Source organism: Bidens hawaiensis, unplaced genomic scaffold (assembly GCF_021521415.1).
Source record: "Bidens hawaiensis isolate Kalapana, Puna unplaced genomic scaffold, B.hawaiensis_p1.1 tig00072855_1, whole genome shotgun sequence".
In the NCBI taxonomy this organism is placed as follows: Eukaryota; Viridiplantae; Streptophyta; class Magnoliopsida; order Asterales; family Asteraceae; genus Bidens; species Bidens hawaiensis.
In genome coordinates, this window is record NW_027502696.1 from 2,255 (window position 1) to 11,717 (window position 9,463).

Consider the following 9,463-nt stretch of genomic DNA (forward strand, 5'->3'; position numbering starts at 1 on the left):
ATCTTGTTGTTTACATACAATTGTGAACAGATAATTAAATAGGCTAAAGTTGTAGATTTGATGAGAGTACAAAAGGTCAAGGTCAGTTTTTTTCGGGTGGTGCGGGGGTTGTTAAATCTCTATTCTTCCATGTAAGTAATGTTTGGAGTATAAACTTGCCTTTTACAGTTGTTTTAAACACAGTTTGTATTGCACTGACATTATGTCAGGTTGAGATTCATAAGCATATAGAGGGAGGGAAACTTCACATTCACATAATTGTAATTAAGTTTCTCTTATTTTCTATTAAAAGTCACACAATCTTTAATTCTCTCTCTAAATTCACTCAAGTGTATTACTTGTGTCAATTTTGCGCAATTATCATGTTTCCAGGTTACCTTTATGACGTGTCAGCTCACATTTTCTTTTTTAACTTATTAATGCTTATGTGGTAATTACATGTCATTGTTAATATAAATATTAATACAAAATTCTCGATTAAAATCACATTGTCGACTAAATTCAAGGTAACCTCTATCAAAGCCTCAGCCATCCAACATCGATCAAAACCATCTACTTATTCAAGGTAAACTCAAACAAAACCCTCGGACATACCCGACGAGTAAATGTCATTCCTCGACATTTTGGCGATTTTGATAGAAAGCCCTCAGTCTTTCCATCTGATATTGGCAGAAGCAAGCATGGCAGATTCACATTTTGGACTCAAACGATTTTGGCATAACCATCGATGGTCTTAGCCGTTTTTGGTTCTCTTTCTCTCCCTTGTTATGTGTTTGTTTGAAGTGTTAATACTAGCATGTTTTGGCTGCTTTACGTTCAGTTGTGTTAGAAGAGACAGAGACCACATCCATTACTGTTTGTTTGAAGAAGAGTGATGTGATCCTGGACCCGGGACTACAAGCCTTGCAGAGTCCCACAACCCAGTGAAGACCCGGGACTCAGCCCATGACCAAATGAAGATCCATGCGGAGGAGAAGAATTGAAGAATAGATCCTCAACGTAAACTTTAAGGCCACATATTTTGATCCTTACACTCACCTAAGCGAATTATTCTTCAAGTTCTCGCTTGATATTATAAGCCACATATTTTGATCCTTACACTCACCCCATGTTCTTCCCAAACATAAATACAAATAGATTAGGATTTCATTCTCTATTTAAAGCATTGTAATTTAGAGAAAATTGGCCCAAGGATTCTGTCTCTTTCTTATATTTATTTGAAGAGTGGTTCTCTCAAACAACTTGCAACACTTTGGTGCTTTCTTCGCTTTGCCAATGCCTCCCCTTCGCAAACCGCACTCAGCCAATATATCATGGCCAACACCTTCTTCGCCAACTCCACCACCATTGGCCCTTCTGCCTTCAATAGTAAGTTACTTGGCTACTTTGTACTAACTACAGAAAATCACCACTATCACTTCATATGTTAAGGAGTTAATTTGAACGAATCAGTAACCATCAGACGCCTTGCTTAGTCGTTTCCTCTCCGACCTTCACAAGGACATCCAACAAGAACCTGCCGTTTTTAAACCGAATCAAGAACACCAAACACGATATTGCATAAAACGTTTAAGCGACTCTTTTCATTAATAAGAAACATGGACAAAATACTTTCTAATCTCTCTACTCTCTAAACAAAAGAAACTTATGATGGGTTTATATAACACCCACAATTCTAATCCTACTCAAACTAGGAAACATAATAATACTAGACTTCTAATTTATTTAATAATAAATAAAAGATAACTATGACACCAAGTTATTCAACTTGGTCCTGAAATTTGGATCTCCACCAAACCGCCCCTTGAGATCTTCCGTACCACCCTTATACTTTTCGTATTAACCATTCGGGTCCTTCAAGTTGGTGTTGCTCCAAGTTTTACACTCCCTCTCAATACCAACTTTCATTGTTCCTCCAAGATCCTTCACACCTTGTAACGCTCTCAACCTCTTTGAGCTTGATTCTTGGATTCGACTTCATAACCCTACCTTCAAGTTTCTTTTTCCTGTTATCAATTGAGCTAGTTTCGAGATTACCATTATTTAAAACTGCATCACCCGTTTTCAGATAGGAAACAACTTTTGCTTTCTCAACTCCATGACCAACTATCATGGTACTCAAAGCAATTCTTCCATCCCCATTCGACGCATGCTCCCTCTCGAACTTAACTCCTTCATTCGTTCGTTCGTTCGGATCACCCGAACTTTGCATGAACCTCATGCAAACTCCAACATCAACTTTGTTGGTTTGTTGATCTTCAACGTTTTCTGTTCCACCATGACAAGCCGTAACATGAGACGGAACTGCCTCCTCGTGCACTTCATTCAACACGGTTTCTTTCTCGTCTTGTTCGGTTACCGTCACGGTTACGTTTTGATCAACCGTATTTTCTTCTTCAACCATGATTTCCTCGTCATCTAGATTCAAAATAACAATAGATGATTTCATGATTACCTTCAACTGATTCGACTCTGGCACAGCTTCCTGAATTGTCCACCAACAGGAGTCTTCTTCAAACCATTCATCTACCAGGTTCGGTTTGAATTCGGTGTCAACTGCGTATTTTCCTTGAACCTCGGCCATATTAGCCTCCACATCCCATGGTTCTTCTTCTTTAACAACAGCTGCATTACCTTCCTCCCTAGGTTCTCGACAATATTTTGCCATATACCCTTTTTGTCCACAGTTATGGCACCTAAACGGAAACTGTTTTGGTTTGTACCTTGATTCCTTGTCTCGGTTCTCTTCGTCCGATGAACCTTCTTCAAAGTTGTCATCTCGACCCTTTCGGTTACATTCTCTCTTTTTGGGTCAGTCACGTTTCTCATTCTCCCAATATTTACTCTTGCCTTTCTCGCCATAACGGTTCTTATTTTTGTTAAACCAATGCTTCTCCGTCCTTCCGACATACAAGGCTTCGCTCTCGGTTTTAATCAACACACCGGTTAATTGTTTTGCCAAGGCTTCCTGTCCGGCAAGAATATTCTCGAACTCGGTTATACTCGGTTGGGTCGCCCACCCTTGAATAGCGGTAACAAAGCTACGACACTCGGGCCTTAAACCGTGAATGAGTATCCACTTCATACGAGCATCGCTAACCCGAGACTGTGGATCGAGTTCTCCAATCTCGCAACACAAATTCTTGACCTTGAAGATACGATTTGATGCACGTCGACCATTATTTATAGTTTCTCTGGTTCAACTTCTTGATTCCTCCTACAACCTGAAATTCTGCCATTGTTTTATGTTTGTTTTATTTACTAATCTCTACTGCAAGATAACGGTTTATGGCTGTGGGTAAAAAATCAAATAGCAATATAGAGTTTGATGGACTTTTCACCACAATTCCTTCTCCGCTTCTTTGTGAGTTTGACTTTACTTTGGAACCCAATTCAATATTTACACCGAATTAAATTTAAACCTTCCACTTACTTTTTAAGTGGAACCCAAAAGTCAAGAGGCCTGGTCAACCAACCTTAGGGAGTAGATTATTTGATTTTTATAACGAGATATCATCGAACAAATTGGAGAAAGATAACACTTCTGTTGATGACTACAAGCAAGTTGTGGTAGCCAAGTCTCAACAAACAGAAATTTTACCTTCTTTAGATGACGAGTCTAAACAGAGGTATTCTTTTGTCTCTTTATTTGCTCCCTATTATTTATTAAAGAAAACATGTAAAATGGGCCAAACAGGTTGAATTGGATTAACCATCAGTTTTTGTGGTTATAACACTTGAAAACCCACCTTTTACATTGTAGAATATTGGATTTAGTGAAAGAAGTTACTTCTTCCGTTACACTGGAAGAGGTAAAGAAATACCATCAAGAAAAAGTACCATCTGCACATGCAAATTCATCAAGACTGGATAAAGCAATTATTTTAGCCAGGGTGGAAGGTGCTGTGGAGGTATCTTTTCCTTACCCGTTTGCATACCTACCGGTCATTATGGGTTATGTTTTATGATTAATGGGTCAAATAGGCTAAGTTAAAATAGTTAACTAAACTACTTTATTACTGCAGGCTGTTAATGTGGCTGCACTGAAGGATGCAGTATAGAAGATGCAAAGGCTGTCTGTGACCCTTGCTAGTGTCATTGATCAATTAATGTGGTGGAAGGTAGATTTCAAAACATGATAATCTTCTTCTCTTTCGCTCTTCTTTAGTAATTTGTGTGATTTTATATTGCTTTATCTCTATTAATATGCTTTTTGGTTTGATATATACATTTTGAATTCTGAGTACACTTTCCATGGTTTCTTTCTGTTTGTGCCATGTAGGATAGACTCAGAGTGTACCTTGCACCATTTCTGCATGGAATGCGATACACATCTTTCGGTCGCCATTTTACTAAAGTGGAAAAGCTGGAAGAGGTGACCGACTATTGCTCTATTTAGACTCATTAATAATCACTATATTTTCACTTGGGATTGTCTAATGGCAATGTAGTTCTTATCTGTGTTATCTTTGAATGTGCACTGTGCAGATAGTTGATAAGCTTCGATTGTATATTGAAGACGGTGACATGGTAAGAAGTTGCCAAGAATATATAATATTTTCTAGATATATATATATATATATATTTCACCAACGTTAAGTTAATGATATGATATGACACAACCGTAGTCGCTTATTGTTTTTCTGGATATATAAGTTACTTTATCCTTGTGTAGGTAGTTGATTTTTGCTGTGGGGCAAATGACTTTAGTTACCTTGTGAAGAAACGGCTTGATGAAATGGGGAAAAAGAATTGCTTATATAAAATTTAAGACATTGCGCAACCGAAGGTAGGTTATGCTAGCACTTTTTAATTTCTATTTTTGTCGATAATTAGTTATTGGATATGGATACAAATATTATAATTTTCGATAGTTATTTAACTTTCTAATTAAAATGATTTAAGGTTTATCTTCTAGTTTATCTCCAATTTTACTCTTTTAAGTTTTAGTTTTTGATTTTTAATAAAATTCTTTGCGGTTTCCAATATTTATCCACCTGAATGCAGAAGGATTTCAACTTTGAGAAGAGGGATTGGATGACAGTTTCCCCGAATGAATTGCCTTCTGGGTCTCGTTTGGTAAGGCTATATTTGTTTCCATGTGATAAGCAATCATTATCATTTTTTTTTACATTATTGATGTATATGTTGAGCAGATCATGGGACTAAACCCTCCATTTGGGACAAATGCTTCTCTTGCAAATAAGTTTATAGACAAAGCTCTTCTATTTAAGCCCAAGCTTATTATTCTCATTGTTCCCCCCGAAACAGAAAGGTAGATACCTCCACACACTCCACCCCACGGCGGAACTTTTATCACCTTAACACAGTAAAAACTTTGTGGTTCTCATAAAAAGGGTGTATTCTCACCGGTAATATACATACATGTAGAGGTTGTATATATTCATTTTTGCATATGCATGTATTTTACCAGGTTAGATAGTGCAAGGAGGAGGCCTCTATATGATCTGGTGTGGGAGGATGTTGACTTGTTAGCTGGCAAGGTATATATTTAATCCTATTGGTTGTCTATATTTTCTAGGGGTCCAAGAATCTTCGATTTTATAATAAAAATCAAAGAATGTTGGTGAACGTGGTCATTGGTAGGGCTGTAAGCGAGCTGAATCAAGCCCAAGCTCGAGTCGTTTAACTTGTAGGAGCTCGAGATAGGCTCGTTTATTATTTACTAACTAATTTGTGTATATTTATAATTATTTTTTTATGTAAATTTAGTTATAGTTTTATATACCATATTATGAATTTCTTGTTTTTATTATAGTGTTATATATCCTAGTAATCCATAAATATATGTATATAATATATTAAATACCAGTTATATGAATAATAAGCTTGTTTAAACTCAAGAGCCAACTTGAGCTGGATAAGTAAAGCTTGGGCTTGGATTCATTTATTAAACAAGCTTATTTTCAGGCTCGTTCTTAAACCGCGGCTCGATTCGAGCTTTTAGCAAGTTGATCTCGAGTAGCTCACGAGCGGTTGGGCTTGTTTGCACCCCTGGTTAGCGAATTCCCTTGACTTGCCATTATTAATCTCTGATCTGAAACAGCCATCCAATTTGAACAAGTGTAAAGCTAGTTTTTCATTCTTATAGATAATGTTCGTAAATTGTAATAACATTTATTATATTATTGTTTCCAGTCATTTTATCTTCCTGGATCCGCCGATGTGAATGGGAAGCAAGTAGATCAATGGAACAACATTGCACCACCATTATACCTTTGGAGTCGGCCCGATTGGACCAATAAACATATGACTATAGCCAAGAAACATGGCCACATACCTCAAGTTCATGAACCACTACAACCCAGTTAATTCAGGCCTGCATTTGGCCTTCCAGTTGGTAACAAGTTAAAACGAACCACACATAACTGGGACGAAAGAACTTATCAGAGTTATGGACCAGAGATGAAGCGTGCTAGAATGAGTGGAGTGGGACGGCATGAACCACCTATGGGAAGTCGTGGTGCTGGTGGTTATGGTCCGGTCCACCTTTAACTGAACCGGGGTCTCATATGGGTTCTTTTGGTTTAGTACCAGGTCCAAACCACCTTACATTCTACTGATGTACTTCTCTACTGATGGATTATGGTTTTTTGAGGTTTGGGTAATTATGTCTCTGGAATCTATGGCTGTTTGATCACACAGTACAGAAATAGAAATTAAAAAGTGCTAGTATAACCTAACATTTTAACTAAGTATGTTTTTATGGTTGTTTTAAGAGTTCCATATACTCAACATGTTGTATATCAGAGTATAAATCGGCTAGAAACTTTAGGATTGAATCAAAATGGATAGCAACGGTCGAATGGGAAGATGAAATCACCACCCAAGTCAAACTGAGGAGCAATCTAATACGAGTTTAAGATACAAAATTCACATCCTAAACTTGTGATTAGGTTCCAAAGAATACCACTCAAACTTGCTACACTTGAATTAGCAATGGATAAAATAACAGCTTACTCACATAAAAACACACATGCAATTTTTTAATCATAAACACACCACTCTTTCATTAATTGAAATTGAGTACATACATATATGAAAGAACAGACAAATTCAACTAGCCCGTGTCTTGGAAACTAAATACTAAAGTACTCCTTACGAAACAAAAGGTAGAACTAGAGAAATGAGAAACATAAAAATGTAGTAAACTTAAAATAAAAAAATGGGTTTCAACTACTTCTAGTACTTTGGACTTCTCACCCAATGTTATAGGATTCAAATAACACAGATGTAATCTATGGATATACCGACCCACCCGATTTAAATGACCCGCAGATTACTAACCTACTGCTATCACAACGTATATTGCGGCAATTTATACGTAAGTGAATTCTATAGTTTGTCACGTACTCGCGTATCTATTAAATTTTCTTAAATGGTGTGCGATGGTTATATGTTCAAGTTTGGGTGAGAAAAAAAAGTAAGCTAACTGAGCTGAAACTTAAATAATTAACCAAACTAGATTAAAGTGTAATAACTTACCCAAACTAATAACCTATGTTGAAACAACGTTCAAGGACTACCGGATCAGGGGGGCATATAAGGTCTGTTCCTAAAAAAAAAAATGCGGCCAGGTTCCGAGCGAGGAAAGGAATCCACCTCCATTAAACAAACTGTAAAAGCCCAGCTACCACCACACTATAATATTGTCCACTTTGACTGTGTAATTCTTCTTCTCTCATCCACTACCATTAAGCACCTAAATTGAGTTACGATTGGAAAGGAATCCACCTCCTTATAGAGAATACTTTGTTTTCCTCTCCTACCGAAGTGGGATGTCACACAAACACAAGGCATCAAATACCGGTTGGTTCGCCAATCTTTAACTTTTCTTATGAGAGCTCGTGGGTTGGAGTCTCGCATCATGTGGTTTTGTCGATGAATCATTTTCAAAAGTTGCAGAACTTGACGTGGCAACCGTATTGGAAAACAAACTCGACGAGTAACTACTTCACACCCCAAGGGAAAATTATCAATCTAACGCACAATGGATGAACAATTTTTTTTTATGAGATGGGATATACAACACAATTTTGTAATCAGGTATGTTGACCAAACCGTTCACCGGAACATTTTTGCAAACCTAATAATAATTAATTTACATGAGATAAATTGACAAACTAGAGACCAAATACAACAAATATGATTCACAAGTTAAAATTTTCTTTTGACTATTCGGTTTGGGTCTTGTTTGTATAACCAACCATATTAACAACCAACAAGCTATGTAAAGGAAACTAATGTAAAAAAAAGGGTTATCAACCTTTTTTAAAACTTTTTTTTTTCAATTATTATGAGACTTGAACATTCACTATCTAAAAGATAAGCCTCATCCAAAATGTTAATGTCACTATATCAAAGACACTTTGGTTACAAATTTACCATATCAAACTTGGTTTACTTTTCACATTAAACATTCACATTAGCTTCTCTATATTTATATTTATATCTAAAATATATAAATTTTTTAAATTTTACATTTCAGTTCTCTATCTTCATCTCTACCTGTATACTTAGATGTTAATTAATACTATACTCTAACTATAGAGAAGTAATATTCTATTAGAGTGTGTAAAAATAAATAAATAAATAAATAAAATGAAGTGCTTGTAAATGAGAAAAATATAAATAGAAAACATGACGATGTAGGTTAAATATAATCTATCTATATAAATGTTTATAGAAAAATTATACATTTCTCTTTCAGGTTGGCTCCCACACTCTCTCAAACCATCATATTGCTTAACTTGTGATTTGGGACTTCTCATGTAATTGAACTGAATTTGCGGGTATGGGTCTCACAAAACCCGAATGGTCTTTAAATGAGTTATAACATCTCATTTATTTGTTAAACTCTTTGAGAATCAAACAATTATTTTCGTGGGTCATGGGTCTCCCGAAAATAGTCCATAAACGGGTTATAACATCTCAATGATTTATGAAACTCTTTAATCATCAAACCATATTTTAATATATCTTCCTTGCATATTCTCCGTCATCCGTCTATAATCTCCCTCATCAGTTAACTTTCAAATATCACTCACAATCATCAACCTCCCACCTCATGTATCAACCATTCTCGTCACCTATATCAAACACCCTTTTTCATAAGATAAATATTTGTTTTCATGTTTGTTTGTTAGAAAAAGCAACATGTTCGTGTTCGTTTATGTACTTTCGTTAAAAATCTAAAAAGCCTACACATCTTAAATGAAAGAGCTCAAACGTTAAAAAATACAATGAACGTAAGAAACTAATACAAAAATAAAACAAATCATTACAAAATATAAAATAGCAAAACGAATTAGTGGTGGAGTGGTAAGCGAGAGACTTGGTGTTCCATGTAACTCAGGTTCGATTCCTGTCCCCAGCATTTAGTTTCAGAGACATCATGACGTTTACTTTATGTGAGGGTTTTCCCCATATCGAAATATTAGTG

The 9,463-nt window shown here is 36.1% G+C and overlaps 1 pseudogene; it reads left to right on the forward strand.

Moving 5' to 3' along the window:
* The first annotated feature begins 3,328 nt into the window (after window positions 1–3,328).
* On the forward strand, window positions 3,329–6,333 carry LOC143606054 (protein ENHANCED DOWNY MILDEW 2-like; annotated as a pseudogene).
* Window positions 6,334–9,463: the final 3,130 nt, after the last annotated feature.